The sequence below is a fragment of the Ursus maritimus genome, unplaced genomic scaffold (assembly GCF_017311325.1).
Source record: "Ursus maritimus isolate PB19 unplaced genomic scaffold, ASM1731132v1 scaffold_20, whole genome shotgun sequence".
Taxonomy (NCBI): Eukaryota; Metazoa; Chordata; class Mammalia; order Carnivora; family Ursidae; genus Ursus; species Ursus maritimus.
Window position 1 is genome coordinate 15,599,087 of NW_024424453.1, and position 22,863 is coordinate 15,621,949.

The 22,863-nt window shown below is 36.6% G+C and overlaps 1 protein-coding gene across 2 annotated transcripts in view; it reads right to left on the bottom strand.

Annotated features, from left to right (window-relative positions):
• Positions 1 to 7,907, bottom strand: part of AGTR1 (angiotensin II receptor type 1) — a 45,031-nt gene extending 37,124 nt beyond the window's left edge. For both annotated transcript variants that reach the window (XM_008707445.2, XM_008707451.2), the window contains exon 1: positions 7,700 to 7,907. The gene's annotated coding sequence lies outside the window, so the exon portion shown is untranslated. The remainder of the gene's footprint in view (positions 1 to 7,699) is intronic.
• Between the last annotated feature and the right edge of the window lie 14,956 nt (positions 7,908 to 22,863).

The following is a 22,863-nucleotide window of genomic DNA, read 5'->3' on the forward strand; positions in this document are numbered from 1 at the left end:
TTACTATAACATTCTTATTTGGAATGATTTTGGCATTAGAAGAATCTCTTTTTATCCCTGCATTTCAGTGGTTTTATTGTTATAGCAATAAGACATTTCCCATAAAATTATTTCTTTTATAAAAAATACCACCATGGTATGAACCTTGTGATCTCCTGTAAGGCACTAGTGTATCTTAGGGGAAAAAAAAAATCAGAGAAAGGGTTGGATTTGCCAGTATCATTCTCTGCAGAGTTAGTAGCAGTTGTCTAAAGATCTGAAATCTACAGTTAGTTGGAAGGAAAGTAATAGAAATTCTGAGACAAATAGAAAGTAAGAAGTATAAATAAAAGTAATAGAGATTTTGAAAGCACATACCAAAAAAAAAAAAAAAGAAAGAAAAAAAAAGTCACTTTTGATCTTAGCCTTGATCTTAATAACTTTCCAAAGCTTTTAAGATTTGTTATATATTTTTTCTAGTCTTATCTGGTCTACAAAGATGCAGACATTTTAAAAATACATCAGTGATTTTAACCACGAGTGCTAATATAACTATTTTCATTAGAACACCAATGACCCAAGCAAGGCCATAATGGCACCTTGACAAGAATCTACCAAACACACACACACGCTGGATCACACTCATGATTTATGTTTTATATATTGCTCTATTCACTTACGATTATCTTTCCTTGTCATTAAATATTATTAAATATGTAAAAATGACTATGTAATGTCCCATCATATAGCTTAACCTAATAGGAACTTTAAAGAATAGATTTGTGTTTCTCTTAAAAATTTATTCTATTAACCTAGTAGATCAAATGCCAGAACACATTCAAGAAATCATTACATAGGAATCACATCAGATTCTTTTCCATTCCTGATAAAGTGGCAGCAATTAACTGTGGGAAGGGTAAGGGCTGGGATCCATCATGGTACAATGTGTTTTATATGAAGTGACATCATTTGAACAGAAAGATTACTAAAGCTGGGTTAATGGAACATTCTTGTTCTCGTGGCATACTACACAGATTTAGAAGCATGTAAAGTGCATTTGAATTGGAGAACGAGTAGAGTTTGGGTCAAAAGTGAAGAAAAGTGTATGTGATGATAAAAGTATAAATGTATGAAGTTTACTAGAAGAAATGGTGTGTTTTTCAATTTATTTAGAAAAAATCAGGTGCAGATTCTGTGCAGCCACAGTCATAAATACTCAGTGAGACCAGCAGGACTGTAAAGGAAGAGAATCACTGTTACTTTATCATTTATTAGCTCTAAGAAATTCTGCTGCTATGTGCAGTATGTCTCCTGGGCGCTCCCGCCCTACAACTTGGCATTATGGCAGCCCTGGGTTGATTGTGTCCTCAGCCGTAAGTTACAAATTAGACACTGTACTGTTAGTGCTGCCTAAACTTCCAGATCTAAGCAGCTGGTGAAGTTCCCTCTCCCAAGGATGTCCCTTTATCACTGGGAAAATTGTAGCTGCTCAGTCCTGTTGACACACCTCTCCTCTCAAACATGATCACAGGGAACCCAGACTCACCTCTGTCTTTTGACCAACATCAATGAGCCCCTGTCAGAACAACAGGCTTTTGGCCAGATCCAACTGACAGCTCTCGGAGAATCTACATGCACTAGGAGAAATTGTTCAGAGACTCAATCATTTGGGAAGTCACTGGCTTAAAAGAAGTCACCATTTGCTTGCAGACTGACTGGTTAGTAACTATATTCAACTAGTTTTGTGAACCATGCTTATAGATAATTGTTTATAGTAAAGCTGAAAGAGTGATATATAATTTGAGTTGGTAGCCTGAATAGTTTGTGTAGGTAGGGAATCACTTGTTCAAGAGAAAACTTTTTTTTTTTTTTTAAACAGCATCAGAACACCAAAAGGTAAAAAGTAAATTTTAGGTAAGTTATGAGAAAACATAGAGATATCAAACCTTAAGTTTTAAATAATGAGCTGTCATAGTTTTAGTATGTATTTTCCAACTAAAGAAGGAATTTCTAGAATTCTTCATTATTGCACTTAAAGGTAAGATGACAGGCAAATGTTACAACTAAAATGAAATAGATCTTGTTTTTTCTTTGATTTCAAATTATAATGATAAATAAATTCTCAAATAATTAGTTAGCTTTAAAAAGCAGGCAGCCAAATGTAGATAGTGTGGGGTGGCAGCTAAAAGCACAGGAATCAAAATTCCTGTGTTTAAATCTTTACCAGTTACCACATTTGGGTGAGTTACTTATCTCATTATTACTCAGTATCCCAATCTATAAAATGAGGATAAAGCAGTGCCTATATCATAGGGATGTTGTGAGGATTAAATAAAAACAGTCTTAAAGGCTGAATGTGTTTGGCATATTATCTGTGCTCAATAAATGTTAGCTTTACGCAAAAAATATTAGTTTATTAAAAAGCCAATAAAATAAATTCTAGGTAATCATTCTATTTTTAAAAAAGATTTTATTTATGAGAGAGAGAGAGAGAGAGAGAGAGAGTAAGAGCACGCACAAGCATGAGCAGGGGAGGAGCAGAGGGAGAGGCAGACTCCCCCTTGAGCAGGGAGCCTGATGGGCTCAATCCTAGGACCCTGGGAAATGACCTGAGCCTAAGGCAGATGCTTAACCAACTGAACCACCCAGGTGCCCTAGGTAATCATTCTAAACAAGGCCTAGTTTCTGTACACTTGGACTCCTTTAACTTTATTGTGCATTTGAATCACCTAGGGATTTTGTTAAAATGCAGATTCTTATTCAGTGGGTCTGGGTGGAGTCGGAAAGTCTGCATTTCTAACAAGATCCCACGTGATGCCCATGATGCTGATCTTTGCCTTGACACTTGAGGTAATTGTGGATGGTTGCTCCTAATTTATAGTACAGTGGTTCTCAGTAGGGGCAGTGGGAATAAGGAATGTTTAGACAATATTTACAGATTTAAAATGCCTCCCAGGTGATTGTAATATGCTTGCCTTACTTTGTCCCTAATGCCTGAAGAACCACTGATTTGCCATTTCAACTTTTATTTTGTTTCTCCTTTTCTTATGCTTTCCTCTACTTTCCCCTTGCCTTTACAGCTTTAGACTAAAAAATAGTATTAATAGTTAGTTCCCCAATTAGTAAGAGTGAAACATCAATTTCAAGTCATTTTTTGTGTGTAATAGGATATTATACTCAAATGAGGTTAGAAAAATGGTTTCTCTCTAGCGTATCTTTTCTAAAATATAGGGATCTGAAAAATGTGTTTAACATTTTCCATGGCATTAGCTGAAAACAAATAACAAGCAAGCAAGCAAGTGACTTAGTAATAGAATACAAGGATGCATTGGACGTGGTGCATATATTATCAAAGGAGGTATACTCCCATAAAGAAGGGAAAGTTGTGGAAGTGGCTGGGCTCAAACAGTGTGACCACATTAGACATTCCACCTGGTCTGAAAAGTAGGACAGAAGGAGGCTTGTTTTAAAATGGCTTCCCACCCCAGTGTCACTGAGATGCCTGGAGAGACTCATATCCAAATATGTACTTAGCTTGACCAACATCTCTCTAGGGCAAAGACCATTTTTATACTTGAGGGTTCTTAAGGAGCTAATATCACTCAGATCCATAGTATTCCCTCTGTAAGTATCTTCTACTATTGTTGATACATTTCATACATATAATTCTTTATTTTCCAAGGTGGATAGAGGAGCTTTGATTAATATTGATTGGTAAATATCTAAAGACATAGTAGAGAGCAAATTAGCAATCATAAACTCTTTTTAATAGTATACAATCATATATGTGTTCTCCAGTATTCTCACTCTGAAGTTAACCATTCAAAGTACTTTAAATCCATTGATATAAATAAATTTTAACATCATTTGGTGAAGAATAAAGCAGCTTATATGTGTATACAGTGAATAAGAAATCATATAAAACTTGACCCAAACTGAATGATTATTAATTCTATGATTGATTTTTAAATTTTAAGGACATTTAGACTTAGGACTTGGAAATGAAGGCACAGTGCGATTAGGAAAAATAAAGCATACCCATTTCTTTACCCATTTTCTAAACTATTAAATATTAGAAAAGTAATTAAATGTGAGACTAGCAACACCATTTAAAATATTCTTAGATATAGGAAGGAGACTCTGGTAATCACTGACAAATTCTAGACATTTATTTCTACTTAAGACATTGGATAATGCACCTATTTAGGAACCAGACAAATAAAACAAAAACTTCTAGATTGAGCTATAAGAATAATGTAAAATATAGCAGTCATACAATATTTACAGCATATAGTGAATTCTATGTTAGTAAAATATTTGAAAGATGATTTTACACTCAAGGGAATTGTTTTCCCTTGTGACCATCTGCTACAGAGAATCAAAAATCAGATAGCAAAACTTCCAATGTTAATACAATGACTAATATTAAGATTCACTTGTCATTTCTATGACTGTTCTAGGTATATACTTTGTTTTCTATTCCAGTTGTCATGTTTGTCATTAAAATAACCACTGACTAATAAAACATTTGGCAAATGTATAGTTCATGTATAGCTCTTTAGTTGTTTTGTTTTTTTTTTTTGGCTGTGATTTATTTTGGATGTATTATAGAGCTTTAATAGGGTAATGGTAGTAATTTGTCAAATCAGTTGAATATTACCTTAAATCCCTATTGACACTCCTTGATTTAAGATAGCTTTATATATTAAGTCATCGAAAAGTTGAATTTTGGTAGCTAAAATTCATATAATGAATAAAATTTAAAAATGTAAAACGACAGCTAAATTTAGGCTGGAAATGGAACAAAACTTACTTTTGCTTATAGAAACTTCGATATACTATTTTAATAAGTAACTACATGACAAAGAACACAAACCCTGTAATCTAGTGACTTTAGGAAGTTTTGAAAGGGAAGGCTTAGAACCATTTAGAAGAAAAAATAATAGCACTTTTCAGTGGCGATGAGTTTAAAAGGTGATCTGTCCAGTTTACTAGATAACAGGGCAGAAGAGCATTCCTAACCTGGCCTTTACTGCTTTGTAATAGTTTGCTGGTCTGGCTCTATATTTGTTATTTGCCACATTGTGTCTTTAAGACAGCTTTCTAATCTTTGCAACAGTTGGATTTACTTCAAACATCTAAATAAAATTCTTAATTTGCTAACTTACTTGGGAGGCTCTCTGGCATAGCCCAGTCATGACTGAGCAGGCAAAGCACTAGGTAAACTAATGAGTGTGGGGCTAAAGGCCGGGAGCCTGCATCAGGCAGCCAAAACATGCAAGTGTTATGGGACTTGGTCTAGGTCCCTGTAACAAATTTGAAAACAAAATACAGCAAATCTGTTACTTGCTTGAAAAGGATGTGGTGGCACAGATAAAATTATAGAAAATATGCATTATACATTTAAAGTACTAGTTTTAGACTTCTCTCAGCTAAGTATTTTACTGGGGCTTTGGTTAAGTAACAGATTAAATTTTCTTTCACTCTTTTCTCTCCCGCATAGGGCAAATAATTAGTGATAGTAACAACAGTAATAAGCAGCAGCAACAAACCAAAAAAAATGTGTATACACATGCACACACACACAGAATTCTTATCTCAAACTAGAAAAAAAAAAAAAGAAACACAATGTAAGAAACCTGAACAATCTACAGATTGTTTCTTTTTTGAACACTGAACCAGGGTTAGAGAGTGACAGGAAAGATTTAGGCTTAGAACTCTTGGGATGGGGAGCACTGGTGAAGCAAAAGGGACTGAAAGACATTTTCTAGGTTTCAAGGAAGATAAGCCTTTATTTGGCATCGGTGGAACCAGTGGAAGAAAACCAGCTTTCTTCTGAGTTGGATGATGGAGCATTTGATTCAGTTTAAGGTCAAAGAAGAACCTTACCAGAAATGGAGGCTTCATGATGGGCACAAAGAACAATGAAGTCAGGGAAAAAAAAAATAAAGTGAGAGACAGAGGAGATGACAGACTTGACACTAAAAACTGTAAAACTTTAACAAATACTGAGACCTGGCAACTGGGGGTACACTTCCTGAGTCATAAACTGGGTTATGGGAACTGCCAGCCATAATCTGGGGGGAGGGGGTACGGACTTTGGAGCCAGCACTGGAAACTTAATGATTTTCCAGAATAGATAATTTACCGGGACAGTTATTTAGCGAGTTTTGAGGGTCCCAAACATGGGCTAAATGGGTAATTATTCTAGACTATTATTTTTTAAGCAAATAACTAGGAAAGAAAAGGAATCAAGGAATGTTATTACTGGAGAGAACCTTAAGGGCAGGGACCTGAGGTTCAGAGTTGTAAAATAACTCTCCTGATAGTACACACCCATTTAAGTGGGTCTCCCCATTGCCCTGCTCCTGGCGTTTCCGTACCCCTGCACTGTGTGCCTGTGAGTGTGGCAGAATCCACCACAGCCTAGAGATTACCTTTGTGGGGCCTTTAGAGCTAGGGAAGCACTACAGGAGACAGGGAAGCAGACAGTTTGTTAGAGAAAACTTACAAAAAGGTTACAGCTTATGCTAAAGGAAATAAATGCCTGGGGACCCAGGACACTCAGATGGTATCTACCAAGAAAATCATGTTGGGAACGAGGTACCTTCAGGAGAAACAAGTTGCTCAACAAAGTTATAAAACAGAACAGTATCGTCCCAGATTTCTTGCATCCCTCACTGTTACTTTCTCTTCTCTGAATGACACTAGAAACAAATGTAGCTAAGTCCCAAATTTGATCCCAGGAAAAAAAGAGCACGCAAACTTTTACTGAGAAGAGAGGGCTTTGAGGGCCAGTAGTGGAATTCTGATACACCACCAGAAAACAAAGAAAAGGTAAAGAAGCCCCAGTTGGGTTCAATAGCGGGGTCGCTACTGGCTGCCCAAAGACGTGGGGCAGATGTTTTGGGAAAGACTTGCTGAGGTCTTGGGGAGAAAGCAGCAGGCTGGCAGTGTAGAAAGACTGGGCTGGACAGTTAAGGGAACTGAAGAATGGGGTGCTAGGTAGGTGGTGTGGAGGAAAGGAGCCAACAAGAGCTTCTCTTAAAATCCCGCCTCAGTTACAAAGTTGTACTGGCCAGGGCTGTGGGGATTGGGGTGTGGAGACGCCGGGCTTCTCCGCCTTGCCAATCTGATGAATCTAAGGGCACCTGGGAAGACCTGAAGGTGGGAGAGTTTGCTCCAGGTGGGGGCGGTGTCCAGTACCAAGGACCCACTGGTATGGTTTGCAGGGAGGGGTGAAGGGGAAATGAGCTGTGCTGCGGTGTTGCCTGGGAAGCAGAGGGGGTGGTTGGGGGCACTCTAAACTTCACCTTAGAAATAGCACAGCTTTTAAATGGATGCCCCGCGGAGTCATACCGGCTTCTCACTCAAGATATGGTGAAAGGACAAGAGTTGGCTAAAAGCCTCGGGAAGAAAGTTTACTTGGTTGCATCCCAATTCTGCAGATTTCTTGCTTGTACTCAAAAGAGTCTGGTCAAATCGGAATGAAATTTTGGGGGCACGAAGCGAACAGTCTCAAATTGTTCCCAGGCGCCCCTCACCTGATTTGGGGAAGGGCGGCCCGTTCCTGGTGGGCGCCGGCCTGAACTAAGCTCGCTCTCTCCTTCGCCCCGGGAGCCTACCAGCACAGCACCCTCAGTTAGGACACCTTGACATGAAACTGACCAGCCTTGCCCTGCAGCCCCCAAACCCGGCCTGGGAGTCCGTGTCGACTCACCCGCGCCCAGGGCGCTGAGCCCACGTCGGACCGCAAGCTGGCAGCGCTGGTGCGGGGTTTCCGACCGCCGCTTCCTCGTCCCGGCTGTGCGCCCTCACTCCTGGGGTTCGTTTGGGCTGCTCCCCATCAATCACCGCCCTAGCACGGCAGAGCTGCTAGCCGCGCCTGTCGCCACTGCCTGGGGCCTTGGCTGACAAGCGCTGGAATCATCCGCGACGAGGCAGCTTTGATTTATAGCGAGGGGCGTTGCTGCTCGGTAGGTTCCAAGGGACGAGGCACTGTTTTGCATTCTCTCCTCCTCCGCCCCGCCTCTGGAGACCCTCTTAGCCCAATCTCCTCCCCCTCCAGATGCTGACGGAAGCGGGAGGATGCCACAATCACACCCCAGTGTCACCTATCAGATCTGTGCTCACATGGCTTGGAAACCTGCGTTGGGGAGGGTCGCGAAATGGGAGAGAGCTGGGGGTACAGGAGAAACAGTTCACGCCCTAGATAAATGTTTCCCAACCCCCCCTCCCTTTTTTTTTTAAACTTGGAAAACTTTTAAAGGAGGAATTAGCGAACTTCTCTTTCCTGTAACTCAAACTTTGACAATACTGTTGTGGATCATAGATACCATATATTAATATCAGGTTTACAGAGTGAAAGGGTGGGCATTTATGTCCTCCTATTGGACATGCTATCAGAGTGCATGTTTAAAAGTATAAAAATTAAAGAACAAAATATGACCAAATATTTAAGGAAGAATTAATATAATTTCTTCACAAGCTATTCCAAAAAAACAAGAGGTTCACTTCCCAACTCATGCAGTGAGGCCAGTATTGCCCTGATACTAAAACCAGATAAGACATCACAACAAAAGACAACTCAGATAAATATCTCTTATGAATGTAGATAAAAATCCTTGACAAAATATTAACAACTTGGATCCAGTAACATATAAAAATGATTATACACCATATCAAGGGAGATTTATCCCAGGAATGCAAGATTAGTTTACTGAAAATCAATTGATGTAATACATTATATCAGTAGAATAAAGGACAAAAACTACAGGATCATCTTAAGTCAGAAAAAGCTTTCACAAAACACAACACCTTTTCATGATAAAAATACTCAACAAACCAGGACTAGAAAGGAACTTAGTCTGTAAAGTCCATCTGTGAAAAACTAACATCATACTTACTGGTGAAAGACTGAATGTTTTTGCATCTAAAATCAAGACTAAAACAAAAATGTTGGCTCTCCTCACTTCTATTCAACATTGTGCTATAGGTTCTAGCCAGCACAATTGGGCAAGAAAAAGAGATAAAAGTCATCTAGGTTAGAAAGGAAGTAAAAGTATTTTTATGCGCAAATGACATGATCTTGTATTTAGAAAATCCTAAGGAATCAATTAAAAAACTATTAGATCTAATAAGCAAATTCAGCAAGGACCAGTCCAAAAATGAAATGAGAAAAAAGTTGCATTTACCATAGATCAAAAAATTAAAATACTTAGGAACAAATTCGACTAAAAAGGTGTAAAACTTGTATTCTGAAAACCATAAAACATTGAAAGAAATTAAATTAGACCTAAACAAATGGGGCGCCTGGGTGGCTCAGTCGTTAAGCTTCTGGCTTCAGCTCAGGTCATGATCCCAATGTCCTGGGATCAAGCCTCGCATTGAGCCCCGCATGGGGCTCCCTGCTCAGCGGGGAGCCTGCTTCTCCCTCTTCCACTCCCCCTGCTTGTGTTCCCTCTCTTGCTGTGTCTCTCTCTTTGTCAAATAAATAAATAAAATCTTAAAAAAAATAAACAAATGGAATGACATTCTATATTCATGGATCGGAAGACTTAATATTGTTAAAATGGCAATAATCTCCACATAACATACAGATTAAACACAATCTCAATTAAAATCCCAACAAGCTGTTTTTGAAGAAATTAACAAGATGATCCTGGACTTCATATGGCAGTGCAAGAGACCCAGAATATCCAGAATGATCTTGAAGAAGAGCAAAGTTGGAGGACTCACATTCCTGATTTCAAAATTTACTATGAAGCGGTAATAACTTAAACAGGGTTTTACTAGCATAAAGATTGAGATGCAGATCAATGGAATAGAAATGAGTCCAGAAATTCTAGCATATTATGGTCAAATGATTTTTGACGAAGGTACCAAGACAATTCAATGGGAAATGAACTGTCTTTTCCACTAATGTGGCAACGAAATAATTTGTGAAATTTGGAAGATTTCCAGAGTCTGAGTGAAATTTGGAAGTGTTCCTGTAATTATTATATGAGGTTCAGGAAAGCCTTATATTTTTAAATCGATTTAGTGCTATAAATCATTAACCATACTCCTGCCTGTACTAAATTCCATCTTGGTTTTAGAAATGGTGATAGTGTTGAGGACCAGAAGTTTCTTAGAGAGTCAGTTGTTTGGGGTGAAACTTCTTGAAAGGGTGGGCTTTGCTCTTAGGGATATTATATCACCAGAAACAAGCAGACAAGAAGGATAAGTTCCTAAGAAATTAATGGCATCAGTATTATTGTGATTAATCAGCTGAGTAATAGTTTAACCATAGTTTATTTTTTTATTTTTTTAATTTTTTTTAAAGATTTTATTTATTTATTTGACAGGGATAGAGACAGCCAGTGAGAGAGGGAACACAAGCAGGGGGAGTGGGAGAGGAAGAAGCAGGCTCATAGCGGAGGAGCCTGATGTGGGGCTCGATCCAGAATGCCGGGATCACGCCCTGAGCTGAAGGCAGACGCTTAACCGCTGTGCCACCCAGGCGCCCCTAACCATAGTTTAAACCATAGTTTAAACACTTGACTTTTCTGGATATAATAACACATTGATCCTATGCATGAAAGTGAGCCTTAGAGTTATGACTAGAGACATGGATTTGAAACCGAGTTTCAAATATATATACACATGCATATGCATAGAAAAAAAATGGATGTACTTTCACTAAAATGCATACAGTGGTTGTTTGAAGGTCGTACTTATGGGTACTTTTAGATGATATTTGCTTTTTATGCTTGTGTATGTTGCCCAAATTTTATTATAACAATTACATCAGTATAACAGGGTGAACTAGAAGGTAGGGAGCTTAGTGCAGGGACTGTTTGGAGGACAAGAAACATCTGTGTGGACACATTTTGCTGCCACTAAACTTGAAGGCCTAATGGTTGCAACCACATGAGTGTGCCTATACCTGTACTCTAGGGCATTCCTACGATTTAGAATATGCAAGTCGTTCTCATATTTATCACAATTCAGTATTTGGCATTTATATGAGGAAAAAGTGTTACAAACACACATAAATATTCATAATGTTCAGGTTTGTTTCCAAATGGAGGTCCATCCTAGTGACTGTAGAAGTGCTAAGAGAATAGAAACAGGCTTTTCAGATGGATACTATGGCAGACATTAACCTAATCTGACTTTGGTTTATCGTCTCAGAGAGAATATTGGGTAAGACATCATGTCATATACTCTTATGTATAGTACTTCCAGATGAATTCATTGTATAGCTACTGGCAATGGTAAATTGGAACTCATGCAAGTGGCCACTTACATTACTCAAAATGGAAAAAAAACACACAACATTTTTTCTATTTCTCTTATTCTAAATTTTTTCTCAAAGAATCTATCATTAAGCCTCATTAAGTTTAAACTTACAGAAAGAACTCCATTTTGATTCCAGTTTCTCTGTCTCCAGCTTTTAAAATTTTCACCTCTATTTCTAGATTCTCAGATGTGCCTTTTACATCTCCTCAGGTTTTTTTTTTTCCATCTTTTTGGCCCATATTGATCCATTTCTAGACAACCTTCCAACGTTTGCCATTTGAAAATTTGGTTATCCTCAAAGACTCAGGTCACATGCCAATTTTTAATTTTCCCACTCACATCTGCCGGAAGTTACCACTTTTTCATTTGAACTTTATGCAACTGTTTTTGAATATATAAAGTAGCATGATTTTATTGAAAGAGATGTTTAGAGACCTGGCATCCATTTTCCATTTTCTTAAGAGGCATCAGTGAAGGTTGGCCAAACCAGTGGACATTTATATCTTCCCTTAAAATAAGGTTTTCCGATATTCTGTTTACAAATTATGTGAACTCGAGCAAGTTATTTAACCTTTTTATGGTTGAGTTTAATCATTAGTAAAATGTGAGTACTAATAGTACCTAATTCATTGTGAATGAGCATTAAATGAAGTAATACGTGTAAAGCAAATAGAACAGTGCCTGTTCTATAGTTAGTACTTAAACAAATGTTAACTTAAAAAAAAAAGTTAATCCCATTAATTCTAAGCATGTATCTTGTCTAATTATTCAAATATAGTCACTATTCTAAGAAATCCTTCCGAAAAGATAAGGGTCTGTCTTACTCAGTGTACTTTACCAAAATTGATATCCCTGCTTTAAATAGTTTTACAGGAATATAGAGAAAGAGATGACTATGACAACAAAAGAGAATTGTTGAATATTCTTGACTGGGGCATGTAGATAGATAGACTCATTAAGTATAACTGAGTTTTACAGTGCTATGTATTATAATGAGGATCAATGTCTCAGGAAAATTTATTTAAATTGTCCATATAGTATACTCTCAGAAACTAATATGTAGAGTGAGTAAACAACTGTTTTACCCCTTCTATTTTCTACCTTTTATAGATGTAACCTCTTAAAAAAAAGAGTTATAAATTTCGTGTATCATTAACTAGACAGCCTTTCTACTATTTATTACCTTCATTTATAAAGATAGAGAATGAACATTTACAAGGTTCTGTAACTCACCAGAGCGTAAGGATAGTCCAATAAATGTTATCCAGTAAGCCAGCAAATGTGAAATATAATTTGTAGAGGCTTGGACAAATCTTAAAGAGTAAAATATGTTATTCTAAGTTATATTTGGCTTTAACTATGATTAAACATTTAAAAATTATTTAAATGTTCATGAGGAATGAGGGAAAAATTAATAGGAGTAAAGCTATTCCTAACTTTAGAGATGAAGTCAGATATAATATGAGATGGATCAATTTAGTATTGAATTAATTTCACTTTCTAAAATAAAAAGCAAGGTTAGTATACTCACCAATAAAAATGTTGGTAGACGGTAAGAAAGAATGAAAAAATGCTACACAAATAAAATTCCCAACAAGAGAGTTGTTACATGTGAGTGTTTTAAATCTATGAACATCATTTTTTTTTAAAGATTTATTTATTTGAGAAAGGGAGAGAGAGCGAGTGAGAGAGAGTGCGAGAGAGCACGCGAGTGCTGGGGGAGGGGCAGAGGGACAGGGAGAGAGAGAATCTCAAGCAGATTCCTCACTGAGGGCAGAGCCCAACACACGGCTGGATCTCAGACTCCTGAGAGCATGATCTGGGCTGCAACCAAGAGTCGGATGCTTAACTGATTGAGCCACTTCGGTGTCCCTATGAACATTTTTATTAATAATCACTGAATAGATATGTAATACTCTGGCTAGAGGAACTGACATACATAAGAGTTGTATAAATTTATTAAATATTTAATTTAAAAGAAGGAAGTTTTATATAATTGCTTAAAAGATGGAGGTACTGAGAAATGAAGTATTTAGGAAGAACAGGGTAGTAGGTATTTAGGGTGGCAAGCAGTATATATTTTGACCCATATAAAGAATACAGCCGACTTTCGGATTAAAAATTCTAGCAAAATGAGTGATGTTTGTAAAATTGTGTTTGAATTTAACTGGTTGAGGAAAGATGAGGAGACTAGGCTATCCCAATTTTAATTAAATTCCCATTGTCTTCAGAATAGTACAATCTATATATTTTCCAACACATTTCTTGTTTTGGTTCAATTTTGGTGGGTGGCCCCTTATTGACTGTCAGATTATTCATTCACACCATCATGCTGGCTGTCCTTTACTCACTACAGAGGTCATGATATCAGGCTGCCTACTTGGCTGATGCTTCTTTGGCATCCAGCCATCTTGAGAACACCCATGCTGGACCAGGATACACTCCGGCCCTGCTGATTGAGCTGCAGGATCCCTGGTCCAAGCAGAAGGCTCCTCCCTAATCAATGAAAGGCATGCCTTTGACAGGGGAGATGTGTATAGCTAATCTGAGCTTCACTGGGTTAGAGACAGTTCCTAATGAATGAAGCTTCCTCTGGCCCATTTAACTTGACCATGCAGTCCAAAAATACCTCCCTACACACAAGCAAATTATCTTTAAAAAAGAAAAACTTGATGCACTCACCTGCTGCCCCTGTGTTGTAAGAGCTGTCATCTAGTCCAGATTTCATCTACACTAGTTTTCATGCTGGAGGCGTTCACAAAAACAGCCTATATAAACAGTCCACATTGGGACGGCTTGAAAACCACTTATTAGCAAAGTTTGAGCAATTGTTTGTTGGGAGATGGAGTAAGAGTATTGAAGTAATACCATCAGCACTCATATGTACCACTTTGAATCCAGTGGTGGAAGTGTGGTTGGGTTGAAGGTTTCTTCTGACTGGGAAGTTTTTTAAAAAGAAGTCCTGACTTTTCTAGTATATCAGCCAAAAGTTAATTTTATATTTATCCTTATAGGATTATTTTAATTTTAAGTAGACATTCAGGTTCCTTTGGCTGACTCTGCTTGTACTCACACTTTCTGTCTGGTTAATATTCCACAATCTTTCTACATGAACTCATGCTGCTAGTTGTTCATTAAATTGTTCTTGCCTAAGTACTTCTTGATCAATTCTATTATTATTTGTTCTTATTCTTTCCTAGTATTGATGTTAACTGCTTGGTAATTTCCTGGATCTCCCCTTTGGCACATCTTAAAGATTAGAATAGTTATTATTATAATTATTTCCTTGAATCTTTCTGCAGCCCATCCATCATTCTCTATTTTCTGCATTGTTTATGACTTGAAGATCTACAGGATGTAAATATATTATTCATATAAAACAAATATCTTACTGTGAGAATAATATTCTCAAATATTTCTTAGCAAAGAGATTTATATTTTACTAAAATATACTTTGAACATACTAAAATAAGAAATAAAATTACTGGATAAAAATTAAGCATTAACAGCTAACATATACTTCTATTGGCAAATCATTTGGCCTTTCCTGAATGAACAAAATGTAAAAGTAAAAAATTTTAACTTAATTACTTAAAAATGCAAATAAAGTACTATTTTATTAATATCATTTATCCATGAACAACATATGTTGTCTCTTTAAATATTTTCTTACTATTTGATATTTTTCAAATATTGCTTATTCTTAGAGCATAGACATAAACCAGTTTTAGACCTTTAGTCACAGAAGAGATACTATTAATTAATCAAAGCACCTATAATGACTACTGGATTAGGCATGAGGGCATCAATAAGACCCAGCCTTTGAATATAAGATGCTCACAATTCAGGGAGGTGAAATTAGCAGGGTTGTATAACACTATGTTTAAACATTAGAGATATGTTCAGAGAATGCAAAGAAGGCCAGAATTAACTCTGATAGCCAAGCTGTAGAAAGTTACCATAGGGTATTCTAGACAGAGGTCACTACATGTGCAGGTGACACTATGACAGTGTGTCTTTTCCAATATGGGTATAAGGAAATGGTTCTTTCTTTAATCTTGATCTCTTGTGCTGGATTGGAATCCCCCAGCAAGCAGAGATCATGGTGGCCTTATTCACTCTGTACCCATGGCCTGGCATAGCGGTTGGCACATAGTACATGCTCAATAAATATTTGTTGAAGGGATGAATGGATGAGGTGAGGGTAAGATTTTGAAAGGCTAGGTTCAAGTATTTGACTTATCCTATGGGTAATGAGAATCATGGGGATCATTGAGCAGGGAGTCCTGTGATCTCATTTGTTATGTAAGAAGGTAAAAAGTAATTCTGGTGGAAATGTAAAGGATATATCCAAATGGGACCAGATTATGGGCCCATTGAGTGAGAAATTCCGGGAGATGAATTAAAAATATGAGAATAAAAATGAGTAGGACTTAAACTAAAGTGCTGGCTCTATGGATGGTGGGACAATCTTCTGAAATGCAGTGGAAAGGATTCATCGATTGACTGGTTGGATATTAAGGGTGAGAGAGAGGCACAAGGTTAAAAATGAGATTTCTGAGTTGGGAAACTGGATGGATGGCAGTACTATTAACTGAGTTCAGGAATACCAAAAGGGAACATATTTTTAGAGAAAGGATGAATTTAATTTTGGATGTGCTCAGCTTGGTTTCTTGAAGGACATTCAAGTAAAGCAGGATCTGGACTGGGTTATGTAGTTTTGGGACTCATGAGTGTAGAAATGATGCTTGAGGTTATGGGAGAAAGTGGTATTTACAAAAGAGAGTGAAGAGAAAAGGGAGGAAAAAATGAAGATGAAATCTTGGGAAACACACATCTAAGTGATAGAGGGGGAAGAGTCAGCAGACAAGAGAGCTAACATTGTTTCAAACACAAACTGTGAGACAGATGCTGTCTTAGTTACTTTGCATATGTTGTCTAGTTTAATCTTCACAACAGCTCTGGGAGATCTTATGAGAAGTAGGAGCTTTTCCAGGCATCCTGAAAACTTGGCTGGAGTGAATTTTAAGTAGGCATTGGCAAACTTTCTCTGCAAAGGGCCAGATAGTAAATATTTTAGGCTTTTGAGACAACCTTACAACTCTGCCATAGATAAGCAAGTAGTTGTGTCTGTGTTCCAATAACACTTTATTTATGTACACTGACATTCAAATTTCATATGTCAAAATATTATTCTTTTGGGGTTTTTTTAATCATTTTAAAATGTGAAAACTATTCTAGGCTCATGGGCTCTATAAAAGCAAGGAGCAGGCTGTGGTTTGCTAAACCTTGGTTTAAAGTATAAGAAGGTGTTAAGCATCAGATGCAAACATGTGGCCCAAAAAAATCACTGAATCTGTTGATGACCCAGCAAAAGTGGTTTCAGTAGATTGGAGGGGCAAAACCCCATTGTAACAGGTTGGGGAATAACTAGGTTGACAGAGTAAGCATAGACTTTCTTAACAAGTTTGTCAGGGAAGGAAAAGACAGAATTAAGGTGATACCTTAAAGGAAAGGTGATGTCTAACATGAGAGTATTTTTGTCGTGTTTTTTCATTTTAGGATTTGGTTTCCAGGGAAAGTCATTTAAAAGAAAAAAAAAAAAAAGAAAAAAAAAAGAGAAGAAAAAGTGAGCAAGTGTTAGAACAATGTAGAAACGTTTCAGGTCATGAGAAAAATATGTTGGGAAAAGGAGTTTTGTATTAGTCAAAATACAATAAAAGTTGGGACTACATCAAAATAAAAAGCTTCTTGCACAACAAAAGCAAGAATCAACAAAACTAAAAGGCAGCCTACTGAATGGGAGAAGGTATTTGCAAATGACATGTCTGATAAAGGATTAGTGTCCAAAATATAAAAAATAGGGATAAAACTCAACACCCAAAAAGCAAATAATCTAATTAAAAATGGTCGGAAGATACGAACAGACATTTCTCCAAAGAAGACATCCAGAATGCCAAAAGGCACATGAAAAGATACTCAACATCACTGATCATCAGGGAAATCCAAATAAAAACTACAGTGACATATTACTTCACACCTGGCAGAATGACTAAAATAAAAAACACAAGAAACAACTAGTGTTGATGAGAATATGGAGAAAAAGGAATCCTCTTGTACTGTTGGTAGGAATGCAAACTGGTGCAGCCGCTGTGGAAAATAGTTTGGAATTTCTTCAAAAAGTTAAAAATAGAATGACCCTGCGATCCAGTAATCATACTACTGGGTATTTACCCCCAAAATACAAAAACACTAATTCAAAGGGATACACGCACCCCTGTGTTTATTGCAATGTTATTTACAGTAGCCAAATTATGGAAGCAGCCCAAAAGTCCATTGATAGATGAATGGATAAAGAAGACGTGGGCTGAATACAGTGAATATTATTCAGCCATAAAAAGGAATGAATTCTTGCCATTTGCAACAGCATGGATGGAGCTAGAGACTATAATGCAAAACAAAATAAATCAGTCAGAGGAAAACAAATGTCATTTGGTTTTGTTCATATGTGGAATTTAAGAAACAAAACGAGCAAAGGAAAAAAGAGAGGGAGAGAGAGAGAAAACAAGAAACAAATTCTTAACTATAGAGAACAACCTGATGGTTACCAGAGAAGGGGTGGGGGGATGGGGGAAATAGATGATGGGGATTAAGGAGTGCATTTATGATGAGCGCTGAGTATTTTATGGAAGTGTTGAATTACTATACTGTACGCCTGAAACTAACACTGTCTATTAATTATACTGGAATTAAAATAAAAAACTTAATAAAAAATAAAAAATATTAAAAAGTTAAAGAAAATTGGCCAAAAAGGTTGATACTCAAGCCTTCTAAATTATTACTTCAGTATTTCTTATTACCTCTGGTAAATGCTTACATATGGAAGGAAAATTATGACAAGGTGAAATGGAACTTGTCTAAATTTCAAGGAATAGAAATCAAATATGTCATATTAAGGCTAGATTATTCTTTGAATAAATTATTTCAGAGCTCTAATTAAGACTGTATTTTAAGTTACATTTAATTTCAGAAGGCCTTTTTCCTCCTGCCCTTGAGTTGCTTTCTTTCTACTTCTCTGTCCCTGAGGACATCACTCTCTCATCAGTAAGCTTGACCCTTACTGTGATAAATCCCAGTTCAAAGTCACCAGAATCAAATTTTATATATTTTTTGGCACACTGGTATTATTTTAATTATTATTTATGATGTTCCCATACTATAATTCTTCCCTTCTGAGATCAAACAATGCAGTTATATTTATATGCCGTATCTCCTTCTAAAAACAGATGCTTGACACATGTGTTCTGGGACAAATAGTCTTCATCAATAGAGATACGCCTATGATGTTTTTCCCAAAGACATTACAGAAACAAAATGTGTTGGATTTTTCCTTCTAATTTATTGTATCTGGTGAGTGCTATAATTAAGGATTAGGAACCAAAGGAAATTATTTCAAAGCATAAAATTTCCTGGAAAGCATTATCTGTCTAATTATTAAGAAACCTCTTCATTATAAAACTCAAGATATTCAAGTAAAAGGAGCTCAGGTAATAATAATAAAAAAAACATTTTTGTTGTGGAATGTTACCCACATATAGAAGAATAAATAAAATAAACGTATACTGTAGTGAATAATTATAAAGCAAACATCCATGTAAGGACCATCTGTTATGACATTGAATTTTATCCTCCCAAAATTCATATGTTGAACCCTTACCCCAATATGATATTTGGGGATAGAGCCGATAATAAAAGTTAAGTGAGGTCATAAGGGTGGGGCCTTGATCTAATAGGACTGTTGTCCTCACAAGAAGGAGGAAAGACATAAGAGAGCTCTCTTCCCCTCCATGAGAACACAGAGGAAAGGCCATGTGAGGACACAGTGAGAAGGCAGCCCTGTAAAAGCCAGGGAGAGAGGCCTTAATCAATCCTGACAGCACCTTGATCTTGGACTTCCAGCCTCCAGAATTATGAGAAAATAAATGTCTGTTATTTAAGACTCCCAGTCTGTGATATTTTGTTAAGGCATCTCTAGCTAACTAATACACTGTGCAAGTAAAAAAGTAGAACATTGCCAGAATGTCGGAAACCCCCAGTGCGTCTTTTTTCTATCACATTCCCCTTAGAGGTTACCAGCAAGCTGACCTGAATGGTAATCATTTCCTTGTTTTTCTTTATACTTTTTCCACATATGAATGTATCTTTAAACAATACAGATTTTAAACTTCAAACTTCATATAGATAAAAGTATACTGTTAATGTATTTGTCTCCATCTTGCTACTTTTGCTCTACATCAGGTTGGTCCCAATTTTCCATGTTCCTATGTATACTGTTAGTATGTTCATTTTTTTTATAATAGAGTATTTAAATGTATGAATATACCTACCACATGAATTCTTTTGTGGATAGCTATTTGGGTTGACATCTTGGCTAATATGAGTATTGTTGGAATGAACATTTCTGTATATGGTTCCATATATATATATATACATATATATATATTTCTGAAGGGTACATACCTGGAATGGAGTACCTGGCTCACGGGGTCTGTTAAAATAATATTTTCAAGGATAAGTTACTTTAGAAATGTGACTTCATATTTCTTTTCTTCACTCCAGGAGACAGGATCATATCTTTTTGCAGAGAAAAAGGCCAGGTGGTAGGAGCATTGGTTTTAGATTCGCCATTTTGAGATAGCTTTGTAATAACCCTTCTCTTAGGGAATACATTTAAATGCTTTTTCTCTTCATGCTGTTGTCACTTGGTGTACTCCAGAAAGGATCCTGTTAATGTTTCCAATTCCTATTTTAAATCTAAAGGACACTTAGCTGGGGCTCCTGGGTGGCTCAGTAGGTTGAACTTCTGACTCTTGGTTTTGGCTCAGGTTATAATCTCCGGGTTGTGAGATGGAGCCCCCAGTTGGGCTCTGCACTCAGCATGGAGACTGCTTGTCCCTTTCCCTTCTCCTTTGCCCCCCATTCCCCACCCCACTTGCACCATCTCTCTCTCTCAAATAAATAAAATCTTAAAAAAAAAAGGGGGCACTTAGCTATATGGGTATGATGATTAATCTCCATTTGTACCCCTATACCACACAAGTCCATTCTGTATGCTCTATCCTGCTCTATTCCTGGGGAGATTGACTGCTACGAAGACACCATCTGGTCTTCTTGCTGGCTGGCCTGTGTTTAAAATTGGTCAATGGGAGATTGAGTTTGTCTTCTGGTTCTGGCATTTTGTTGGATTTGGTTAAGAGGAGGCACAGGCGAGAGATCTGAGGGCTGGGAGGTTGGGATATTTCTTCTCAGCTCCCTCCCTGCTTTGGTATGGAGTCTCTGGTAGTAGTGTCACTCCTCCAAGTGTCTAGTTCATTCTGGGAAGCTCGTTCTTTCTGGCTCCAGATTTCATTTGGTTCCAGGACCACCATTTCCTCTCTTTATCCCTTTAGTCCTAGGGGTCGTAATGGTTTCCCACTATTGCTTGTCTCTAAGTACGTTATTGTACCTTATTTATTTCCTTATCCCTATCCACCCTCTATAAGGATTTTGAAAGTCATCAATAATCCTTCTAGGGTAAATTCTGTTTCTTACTGGGTCTCTGCCTGATAGCTGGAGTTTAAATTTCTGTTAAATAGACACTGTGTTTCTTCAAACACAGTGTCTATTCAAATTTCCTGAATAGTTGTCACATTTTATTTTAGGTTTAAGTAGAAAGTGTTGCTAAAAATGAAAACATGCATCCCAATATAAAAAGAGGTATCAATGACTGATTAGTGTAATTAAGTACTAGTCGATATGCATAAAAGTGAATTGAAATATAGCATATATGAATTAATCTAGAATCCTAAATCAGAGCCCATATGCCTTGTCTGCAAGTTGGTGACTAGTCAAGTTATTCATAGTTTTCTAAATCTCTAATACTCAAGGGCTTATTTTTTGCCTCACTTTTATAAGTGTGCTTAAGAGACTCTTCTTTAAGATCAACTAAATTATTCCCCTGCATTTTGTCTAACTTCCTTTTGTTCTGGTGTTTGCAGAGTGTACATTAGTCATACTCATAAGTGTGGTAACAAAGCTGAATTGCTGAAAGAACCAGAATTTTCAACATTTCACTGGTCATAGATTCTACCTCTGTTTTCCAGTATTTAAGTTTGGAAGAGGAAAATATGCACAGTCTCTCCAGAATTCCTGCTGTGTTGAGCTCAGAATATCATATAATCCTAGCTTAGCTTTCATGGGCATTGTTGGTCTTGATAACTCTAAGCTTGGTATGAATTCCTAAGTCTACATTGAGAAAACACATATGTTTGCTAATCTCTTTTTATTTTGGGTATTTTGATTTTATCAAATTTTAGGTCAAATGATTAAGGGAGTTGATTTTTAAAAACCTGTTACAGTTTAATTTGAACAAAATATGAAAAACTGTCTTTTCCTAGCGCTATTTGTGTTACTTTGAATGTATAAGCTTATAAACATGAAATATTTAAACACAAACACCCAAAGGCTTTAGACCTATAGAGGAAGAAAAACCAAAAATAAGGGTCAACATATTCAAATGACCAGAGATACTGTTTTACTCTTCGGTAGATATAGGTAGTGAAGGTTTTATTTGTTGAAGTATTTTAGTTGACTCCCTTTGAATACTTAAGCTGAAATAATGGAAGAAATCTGATATGTTGTTGACGGGGAAAGGATGGTATAATATTGCCCCTGATATTCCTGCTGCTCAGAGTAGTAACTGGTACATATTAGATGCTCAATAAAGACCATATGTTGCTTTTGAGAAAGCCAAATGTCATCCATTAATTGAAAAGATCCATTCTGATCCTTCATACCTGCCAAATATTTATTAACATATAAGCTTTATTTGCTATTCTAACAGTTCTGTTGCTTATAGCTTTAGTGTTTTGCATGCAGTATGAAAAAGATTATAAAAATGAACTCCTATGGAATATGCTGTGATTGAGGCTAATTCCCAACCACCAAGATGTTGTTTGTATTGTTAATAGCCTCTGAAATCAGTATGAGACTAATGTACAGTTAATAATTTTACAACTGTCCTCTCCTAACATAAAACATAAGGCTTTTAAATAAAGAGAACAAGTTTAAATATAATTTGCATCAACACATTATAGTAACATTTGTACCTAGGGGAAAGAAAAAAAAATGTAATGGGTTTTAACGCATACTGCAATATGAGTAGATGCTCAGCATTACTTTGACATTGCACTGTCTTTCCAGTTTTCAAAATTAATTATTTCTCCTTTTCTATTAACTTTTAATTGCTTAAAGTTCATAAATAAGTGAAATTTCTGAGGATTTAGAATGAATCTATTGTTTTATATATGTGTTTGTATATGTGTGTACACACACACACACACACATAATATATATATGTATGTATATAACTTTTTAATGCTACATTAATTACTGACTCTGGCTTCTTATCCTTGACTATATTTTAATTGAATGTGTTCAGTACTCTGAAAAATACAGGATGAAGCCAGTTATTGTCATAGGAAAAATAAGTACTAAGGTAAGATGCCAAATCAAAAGTAGAGTCTAATAAACATCGGCAATAGAAGGAGCAGGTTTAGCAGT